The 9150-nt window shown below is 43.3% G+C and overlaps 1 long non-coding RNA gene across 1 annotated transcript in view; it reads right to left on the reverse strand.

Annotated features, from left to right (window-relative positions):
- The window catches only part of LOC139576408 (uncharacterized), a 530253-nt gene that overhangs the window by 138332 nt on the left and 382771 nt on the right, over positions 1–9150 (reverse strand). The gene's annotated exons all lie outside the window — the stretch shown is intronic.

Consider the following 9150-nt stretch of genomic DNA (forward strand, 5'->3'; position numbering starts at 1 on the left):
GATCATGATCTTTTCCTCAAAGAAGTTCATGAATTTATTACTGCTGAAGTGAAAGCCATCCTCTCTTGGGGAATGCTGCTTTCTAGTTAGCTTTGCAACAGTATCAAAAAGAAATTCTGGATTGTTCTTATTTTCCTCAATTAAGTTGGAAAAGTAGGATGATCGAGCAGCAGTGAGGGCTCTTCGATACTGCACGGTACTGTCGTTCCAAGCTAGTCGGAAGACTTCCAGTTTGGTGTGGCGCCATTTCCGTTCCAATTTTCTGGAAGCTTGCTTCAGAGCTCGGGTATTTTCTGTATAGCAGGGAGCTAGTTTCTTATGACAAATGTTTTTCGTTTTTAGGGGTGCAACTGCATCTAGGGTATTGCGCAAGGTTAAATTGAGTTCCTCAGTTAGGTGGTTAACTGATTTTTGTCCTCTGACGTCCTTGGGTAGGCAGAAGGAGTCTGGAAGGGCATCAAGAAATGTTTGTGTTGTCTGAGAATTTATAGCACGACTTTTGATGCTCCTTGGTTGGGGTCTGAGCAGATTATTTGTTGCGATTGCAAACGTAATAAAATGGTGGTCCGATAGTCCAGGATTATGAGGAAAAACATTAAGATCTACAACATTTATTCCATGGGACAAAACTAGGTCCAGAGTATGACTGTGGCAGTGAGTAGGTCCAGAGACATGTTGGACAAAACCCACTGAGTCGATGATGGCTCCGAAAGCCTTTGGAGTGGGTCTGTGGATTTTTCCATATGAATATTAAAATCACCAAAAATTTGAATATTATCTGCTATGACTACAAGGTCCGATAGGAATTCAGGGAACTCAGTTAAGAACGCTGTATATGGCCCAGGAGGCCTGTAAACAGTAGCTATAAAAAGTGATTGAGTAGGCTGCATAGATTTCATGACTAGAAGCTCAAAAGACGAAAACGTTTGTAAATTGAAATTTGCTATCGTAAATGTAAGCAACACCTCCGCCTTTGCGGGATGCACGGGGGATATGGTCACTAGTGTAACCAGGAGGTGAGGCCTCATTTAACACAGTAAATTCATCAGGCTTAAGCCATGTTTCAGTCAGGCCAATCACATCAAGATTATGATCAGTGATTAGTTCATTGACTATAACTGCCTTTGAAGTGAGGGATCTAACATTAAGTAACCCTATTTTGAGATGTGAGGTATCACGATCTCTTTCAATAATGGCAGGAATGGAGGAGGTCTTTATCCTAATGAGATTGCTAAGGCGAACACCGCCATGTTTAGTTTTTCCCAACCTAGGTCGAGGCACAGACACAGTCTCAATGGGGATAGCTGAGCTGACTACACTGACTATGCTAGTGGCAGACTCCACTAAGCTGGCAGGTTGGCTAACAGCCTGCTGCCTGGCCTGCACCCTATTTCATTGTGGAGGTAGAGGAGTTAGAGCCCTGTCTATGTTGGTAGATAAGATGAGAGCACCCCTCCAGCTAGGATGGAGTCCGTCACTCCTCAGCAGGTCAGGCTTGGTCCTGTTTGTGGGTGAGTCCCAGAAAGAGGGCCAATTATCTACAAATTCTATCTTTTGGGAGGGGCAGAAAACAGTTTTCAACCAGCGATTGAGTTGTGAGACTCTGCTGTAGAGCTCATCACTCCCCCTAACTGGGAGGGGGCCAGAGACAATTACTCGATGCCGACACATTTTTCTAGCTGATTTACACGCTGAAGCTATGTTGCGCTTGGTGATCTGTTTGTTATCTTGGCTTTCGAAGACCTTAGAAAAGCAGGATAGGATAGATATAGGTCTGTAACAGTTTGGGTCTAGAGTGTCGCCCCCTTTGAAGAGGGGGATGACTGCGGCAGCTTTTCAATCTTTGGGGATCTCAGACGATACGAAAGAGAGGTTGAACAGGCTAGTAATAGTGGTTGCAACAATTGCGGCGGATAATTTTAGAAAGAGAGGGTTCAGATTGTCTAGTCCAGCTAATTTGTAGGGGTCCAGATTTTGCAGCTCTTTCAGAACATCAGCTATCTGGATTTGGCTGAAGGAGAAATGGGGGAGGCTTAGGCAAGTTGCTGTGGGGGGTGCAGAGCTGTTGACCGGGTAGGGGTAGCCAGGTGGAAAGCATGGCCAGCCGTAGAAAAATGCTTATTGAAATTCTCGATTATCGTAGATTTATCGGGGGTGACAGTATTTCCTAGCCTCAGTGCAGTGGGCAGCTGGGAGGAGGTGCTCTTATTCTCCATGGACTTTACAGTGTCCCAGAACTTTTTGGAGTTTGTGCTACAGGATGCAAACTTCTGTTAGCCTATGCTTTCCTAACTGCCTGTGTATATTGGTTCCTAACTTCCCTGAAAAGTTGCATATCGCGGGGGCTGTTCGATGCTAATGCAGTATGCCACAGGATGTTTTTGTGCTGGTCAAGGGCAGTCAGGTCTGGAGTGAACCAACGGCTATATCTGTTCCTGGTTCAATTTTTTTTGAATGGTGCATGCTTATTTAAGATGGTGAGGAAAGCACATTTAAAGAATAACCAGCCATCCTCTACTGACGGAATGAGGTCAATATCTTTCCAGGATAGCCGGGCCAGGTCGGATATAAAGACCTGCTCGCTGAAGTGTTTTAGGGAGCGTTTGACTGTGATGATGGGTTTGACCACGGACCCATTACGGACGCAGGCAATGAGGCAGTGATCGCTGAGATCCTGGTTGAAGACAGCAGAGGTGTATTTAGAGGGCAGGTTTCCACACAGAATCTGGAGCAAGATCAAACATCCATCTAAAAAATATCTTCCCTACTTCCTATCATGTCCATCGTGAGTGTACTAGACTCCCAGCACGCCGTCCCGAACATGCATAATGAGGGGAACCAATCGGAAGCCCCTCTCTCTTCCCCAACTGATCTGCAGGCCCCTGTCTGTGTGTGTGTCTATCCGTCCTGTCTCCTGTCTCTTAGTTTCCTCACACTCAGCAGTCGTCAGGGCTTGTTATAGAGACATACACTTCCTCTATCCTCTCTCTCCACTAATGTGGTGCTGCGGCGGGAAGCTTCACTAACAGTAACAGGGGTCTGGCTGTGTGTTTGATCCTGTCTGGGCCCTCAGGGCTGCAGAGGGAATTAAGGCCTTCCTCCCTGACTTTCTCTGTCTGCTGGAAACACTGCTGCCTGTAAAATAGGGTTGGTAACTGTAGGCATGGTAACAGGGTTGCACACTAGAGTTGCATATACAATAATTTGGGTCCCCAGAGTTATTCCTGGTCAAGTAACATGGTCAGGGCAAACTACTGGCCCTACTTATGCTCAGGTCTAAGAGCCAAAACAGCCTATACCCTCTGCTGACACATAATACATGTACATCTAATACATTATGATAAGTTGCTGCTGGAATATGTCCATTTTGAGCATTTGGCAATGTGGCACGAACCAGAGGATGGACATCCTGCAATAATGACAATATCCACGCTTTAAATCTTTTTTTCAATTCAGCCATGTGCTAGACTACATACAACCCCATAGAATCTAGTCACTAATCTCCACACCTAAATAAAAGCTTTATGACCCTCAACGGAGAAAACAGTTGTTTTTTCTATTGTGGTGGTGTGAGGTGAGGGAGGGGGCTCAATGTTTACATATTTAGATTTGAGAATAACTAGCGAGTTAGGGAGGCGGCGTGAGTTGACATCATGCCGGATGTGGGAGTTTTGCAATGATCGATGTCCAGCCGCTGACCACATCAGAGAGGCTACGGGGCAAACAGACTACCACTGCTGCTCCCCTCTCTAATCTCAGCCTGCTAATGGAAAACACATGGCCACAGTGTGTGTGTGTGGCTAGGAGGGGGTAATGGCTTCAGTGTGAGCCTGGGACACACACACACACACACACACAAAGCAGTGACGCGCACTCCCTGTGTTCCATTTAGCGTTAGAGAGTCAGACGGCCATTATCAACCCCTGGAGTCTCAGGCAGAAAGCTGGGTGGGCAGAACGGAAAGCCGTATCATCTCAGCAAATTAAGCCAGGATAAAGAGGGTGTGAATAACCATGACTTGGCTGGAAAAAGGAGAGAGCAAGACAGCGATAAGGCAAGCTAGTTAGGCAAGGGGGAAAGTTAGGCAAGGGGGAAAGCCAGAGAGGGAAAGTCCATGGTGGCAACATACGTTTTAGTAATTCTTGGCACAGAAAATAGTGAAAAGAATGCCTGCATCTCATACAATGTACTCAATGTGTGCAACCGCTTGAGGCTTGAGTGTATTTATCAGTATGCTTTTGATTACATTGACTGTAGGACCATTGGTTCAGTGCATAAAAATATACGCTCTGTTGCTCTGAATCATTTCCCTCTCCAGCTTTTGGATAGAAGAGAGCTGAATCTTGTGACCATTTTCCATCCCAATCTCTGGAGCATAGTGAGGTTCTCTACTCCAGGTTGGAGAGGAAGTTAAAAAGCTCTGGGTCTGACTCTGGAATATGTGAAAACTGAAACCTGGAGACACACTGCCTCCTCTCTATAGATAGTGGATGGGGGTGTGGAAAGAGAGAGGGAAAGATGGAAAAGAAAGAGGGCGAGAGGGAATGAGGGAGACAGTGAGAGACAGAGAGAAAAGGAAGAGATAAAGAGAGAGGGGAAGGGAAGGAGAGAGAGAACATTTGACTGACCTGTTTTCTATTAGAACCAGAGCTCCTTAATACACTCTCAGCAGAATTATGCTGACAAAGGGGGAAAAAATAGTTTAGGCTATTTAAAGTCCCAGACAACTGTTTGCATACCCCTCTCTTTCCACCAGAAAACAATCTGGATGGAGAGGGATTGTAGATGGATTCATTATCTCCCAAATGATTCCCATTCACCAGTAATGCCATGTTTACGACAAGACAAGATGATAACTAATGAATCATACAACTATAATTACTAGCTAAGTGTCTGCATTACAGAAGAAGTGTGGTTGAATGCTAGTAAGGTCATTGTCCGCAAGGAAATATAATTAGCATAATACAAAAAGACCCATAGAAATCTGTCAGTTTAAGCTAGAGATTTCTGTTTTATTTGCACTGGATGCATCTCAATTTACCGCATCCGCTTATGTAACCGCATCTGTGGTGAAAGGTGACAGAGCTAGAGCGATGTTTGTCAGACCATGAGACATCCCGAAAATCTGTAGCGTCCAAACGGTTTGGCCTACAAACTATTATGACCCGTCTATGGAAAAAGACTCACAAATACGATGGTGTTCACCGTTTTGCTCTACGACCCCAACAAGTGTCTTAGGACTCGTCTGAAGTCGGTACAGCTGATCTGCCAACTTCTGTCTGTGGCGTCTGAAACAGTTTGGGCTACACACTAATACACACAAATGACCCCTCTGTGGTTTGCTCTAGGAGACCCACAGGCCTCACAAGACTCATCTGAAGGTCCACCGGTACCAGTTGAAAAAATGAATGGAAGCAGATATGGAGACTGTTTAGTAACAAAACTAAGGGGCTAAATACATGTAAAAAAATAAATAACAAATGTTTCCTGATCTTTCTTATATCTCTCAGATATAGGATAGACACTTCAGAACAAACTTCCTTTAGATTTAATGAGGGGACTATCTGTTGTCCCATGTAGTGAATCTGTTATTCTATGCATTTGTGTCACTGATCCCTCCGGAACTTTCATTACGCACACCTGTCCCCTAATTCCCACTGATTAGTACTTGATTAATTGTGCCCTTTGGTTTCCTTTGGGCTGTCGATTATTGTTCCAATGTCCGTTGGTGCCTGTGAGTACCTGTGCTGTGTCTTTTGGGCTTTCATGCCCTTGTGGATTGTGCAGATGATTACGGGTCTCGTCCCGTGTGTTAATCATTGTGCGTGTGTGTATTTATTCGAGGTACATTTAAAAAAAACTTTTCAACCCTGTGTTTTGTGTATGTGTTTGTTTGGTCTTCGTCCCCGTGCCTTTACACGGCACGCCACAATTTGGGCTGAATAAAAACCCTATTACGCATTCCTGCGCCTGTCTCCCGAATCATTCATACCAACATGACAATTTTTATGGTCTAATAGCAGTAAGGCTAAATAAAATGTGTCATCAAATAATATATATATATATATTTTCTTGATACTTCAAGGGGTCTTAAAAGTCTAAATCAAATAGGAAAGTGATCCTTGTTATGACCTTCTTAAAACAATTCCATATAGCTTAGTAGTACCCAATCCCCCCTCCCTCTCCCTCCCCCGGCTTAGAAAGGGCTTCGACTCTTATGGTTAATACTGTGCTGAGATAAATGTTTCATTGCAAATCACAACTTCGTTAGCCTGCCTTGTTGTTTTGGTAGAGCAACTCTTTTGATTTAGTTATAATTTGCCCAAAAAAATATTATACTGATGTTTCAATATCTGCAGACACTTCAAACCCACATGTTAAGCATAATTACATTACATGACAAACTTATTTTAAATATGCTAGACCCCTTATTCGTTTACTTACCCATAATCCCTTTTTGTCTTTCTATGACAGATATATCATAATACTGACCTGAACTTTACTAAAGATAAGTGTTGCCGAATGTCTATTTGAGATGTCATGCAATGTGGTTGTCTTCAACCAACATAGTATGTCAGAATATCCAATTTGAGTGTGGTGCCATTGTGAGGGAGTTTTGAGTTTTGGGCTATATTATACTATTATAATGACAGTGTTAAATCACAGAGCGAGTAGATGTCACTGGAAATATATAAACACACATGGGATCCCAGCGTTATTTCCTTATGGTGAAACACTGACCTCAGCATGCTGTGGTTAGTGTGTGTGTGTGTGTGCGTGTGCGTGTGCGTGCGTGTGTGTGTGCGTGTGTGTGTGGTTTAGGGCGAGGGAAAACGCCAGCTCCATTTCCAGTAAAAGTCATTTCATAGTTACTGAAGCTACACATGCTGAGCATTACATTAAATTACATTCAATGTGACAAAGCACTAAAATTAAACAATGTCTTTTGCTGTAAGACAATATGTTGACATGAACATCAGACAGTAGATAAGATACTTTGAACGAAATGTGTATAGTTTTAAGTCAGGAATTACTATGAAAACGTATGTTGCCTTGAATGAACCTGTACTTCCCTCTCAATGCTGAAATAGTCTGCTTAGTCCAATATATAATTTTACAAGTAGTGCACGTCATCCAGTGAGTCTCGCTCTAATATCCGCAACGTTTGGGAGAATATAAAAACATTTTCTCCATGCATTCTAGCCACAGAAACATTTATATTTTATATATATATATTTTTAGTCCATTTTCTTTTCTGCTTTGCATTGCAGAAAATATTTGTATTTTTCCCTCACTCATACATTTCTTTCTTTCTATTTTTTTTTTTGCAGCTAGGGCTGAAATGGATGCCAGATGTGGATGCAGTCTGTTCCTGTTACCGTGGTAACGCAGGGTTCTGAAAAGACCCTTCTAGGTTCTAGGGCTGTTAGCTTGGCTGACTCACTGTTGCTGTTTCTAGAGACCTGGCACACTACACAGCCGTCATATGTGCCAAGATCCAATTTCTGTTTAGACTGTCAGTCAACTTGTCATTGCACTTCCCACCCACTCTATTCCCCCCTAACAGTTTGACTGTCAAACCTGGAAGTTATCCTGTATGGTTTGTTTGTTTTTCTAATACTGTCGTTTACAAATTGCATGAGAAGCTTTGAGCATCTAAATAACGAGTAAACACATATTTTCATATTTCTCTAACCAATAGAGTTAGAGAAACTTTGGATGGAATCATAACCATCCAAAACCACAACATTTGTATACAGTACAGGAATACTTCAGAGCTCAGGCCAAAGGCATTGTTTAAATTCAACTAAAGTTGATATTTGAATTGGCCAAATCACAAGAAAAGAGATATACACTATCTGCAAACTTTCTCTTTGAAAATACTCGTACAAAAACGTTGTGTGTGAATGTTAGATTGTGCCTGTCATTCTCAAAAGACTCTGATTAAACGCAGATATGCCTTCTCATTCATTCCGGTCTTATAGGGCATGTTGAGGGAGAGCAACTGTGTGACAGATATTGCAATGCTGGGCTGAGAACCTCCACCATCTGTAAGTTCCACGACTGTAAGTTCTACTCTGACAATAAGTTTGATAACATTCTTACATTCAATAAGTTATATTACATTCTAACAATCAGTAAGTTCTATACAATTCTACTCTGCCAGTTCTACAGCCAAACACTGAATACAGTAGTCGAGAGTTCTTTGGGATGTTGTGAATTAGTATTAGGACCTGCCCTAGCCTTTTGGGGGCCCCAGGCGAGATTTAATTGGGGGTCCCCCCACCTCACAGGCAAAACATTTTAGTGGCCCCCTCTTGATGGTGGAGACTGGGCTCTAAAGTCCGACCAATTTGGTTGCATATGCAAATAAATATTTTGCTGTTCGACCAGGAGTTTTAGGCGATGTTGCCTATGTCACTTATGCCCAGGTTAGTATCACAAACTGAATTTGGAAGTTAGTGGAGGGAGGTCTATTTTAGAAAGGGCTTTACATTAAAAACACAACGTAGAAACGTCATGTGTCAATCAAGACACATTTAACTGCTTTCTCTGGGTTTGACTGGGATATGATTGGCTCAGACCTTCTCTTTGTGGTCACAGTGTGGTCTGAAGCTGCGGTCGACCTCTGTGTCACATCGTGACTGTGCCCTAGTTTGCAGTCTAGCTGTGCATAGGGGGCGCTTTGTTTAGTCTATGCTACACACACACACTCAAAGAAATACACACTCGCAGAAAGACACACATACACACGCATGCTCGCATACACATGCAGTTAAAAAAACATGGAAGTGGAGTACCATGTCAGCAGTGCAGGCCCAAGTCAATGACCCGGTCTTCTGGATTCAATTACCCGACCACATGATCCATCCATACACTCATTCACAGCCTTCTGCCTTGCTCCTGGCTATATACCCTTCTATCCCCCAAAAGAGTACAAATATGCAGCGCATGATGCATTAACTTTGGGGTCCTTAGCACAGAGTTCCCACTGTTTTCCCCCATGAAAGGAGCTCTTGTCTCCCTCAGGAGGAAGCCAGCAGTGGTTCCTCTGGCTCTTCTGCCTCTTTGATGATCAAGTGTGACCGTGAAAAAGTCTCTGTGTCCTCTTTGTCTCCAGGAGAGAGGCAGCCAGGAGTCACCGGAAAC

Source organism: Salvelinus alpinus, chromosome 5 (assembly GCF_045679555.1).
Source record: "Salvelinus alpinus chromosome 5, SLU_Salpinus.1, whole genome shotgun sequence".
Classification (NCBI taxonomy): Eukaryota; Metazoa; Chordata; class Actinopteri; order Salmoniformes; family Salmonidae; genus Salvelinus; species Salvelinus alpinus.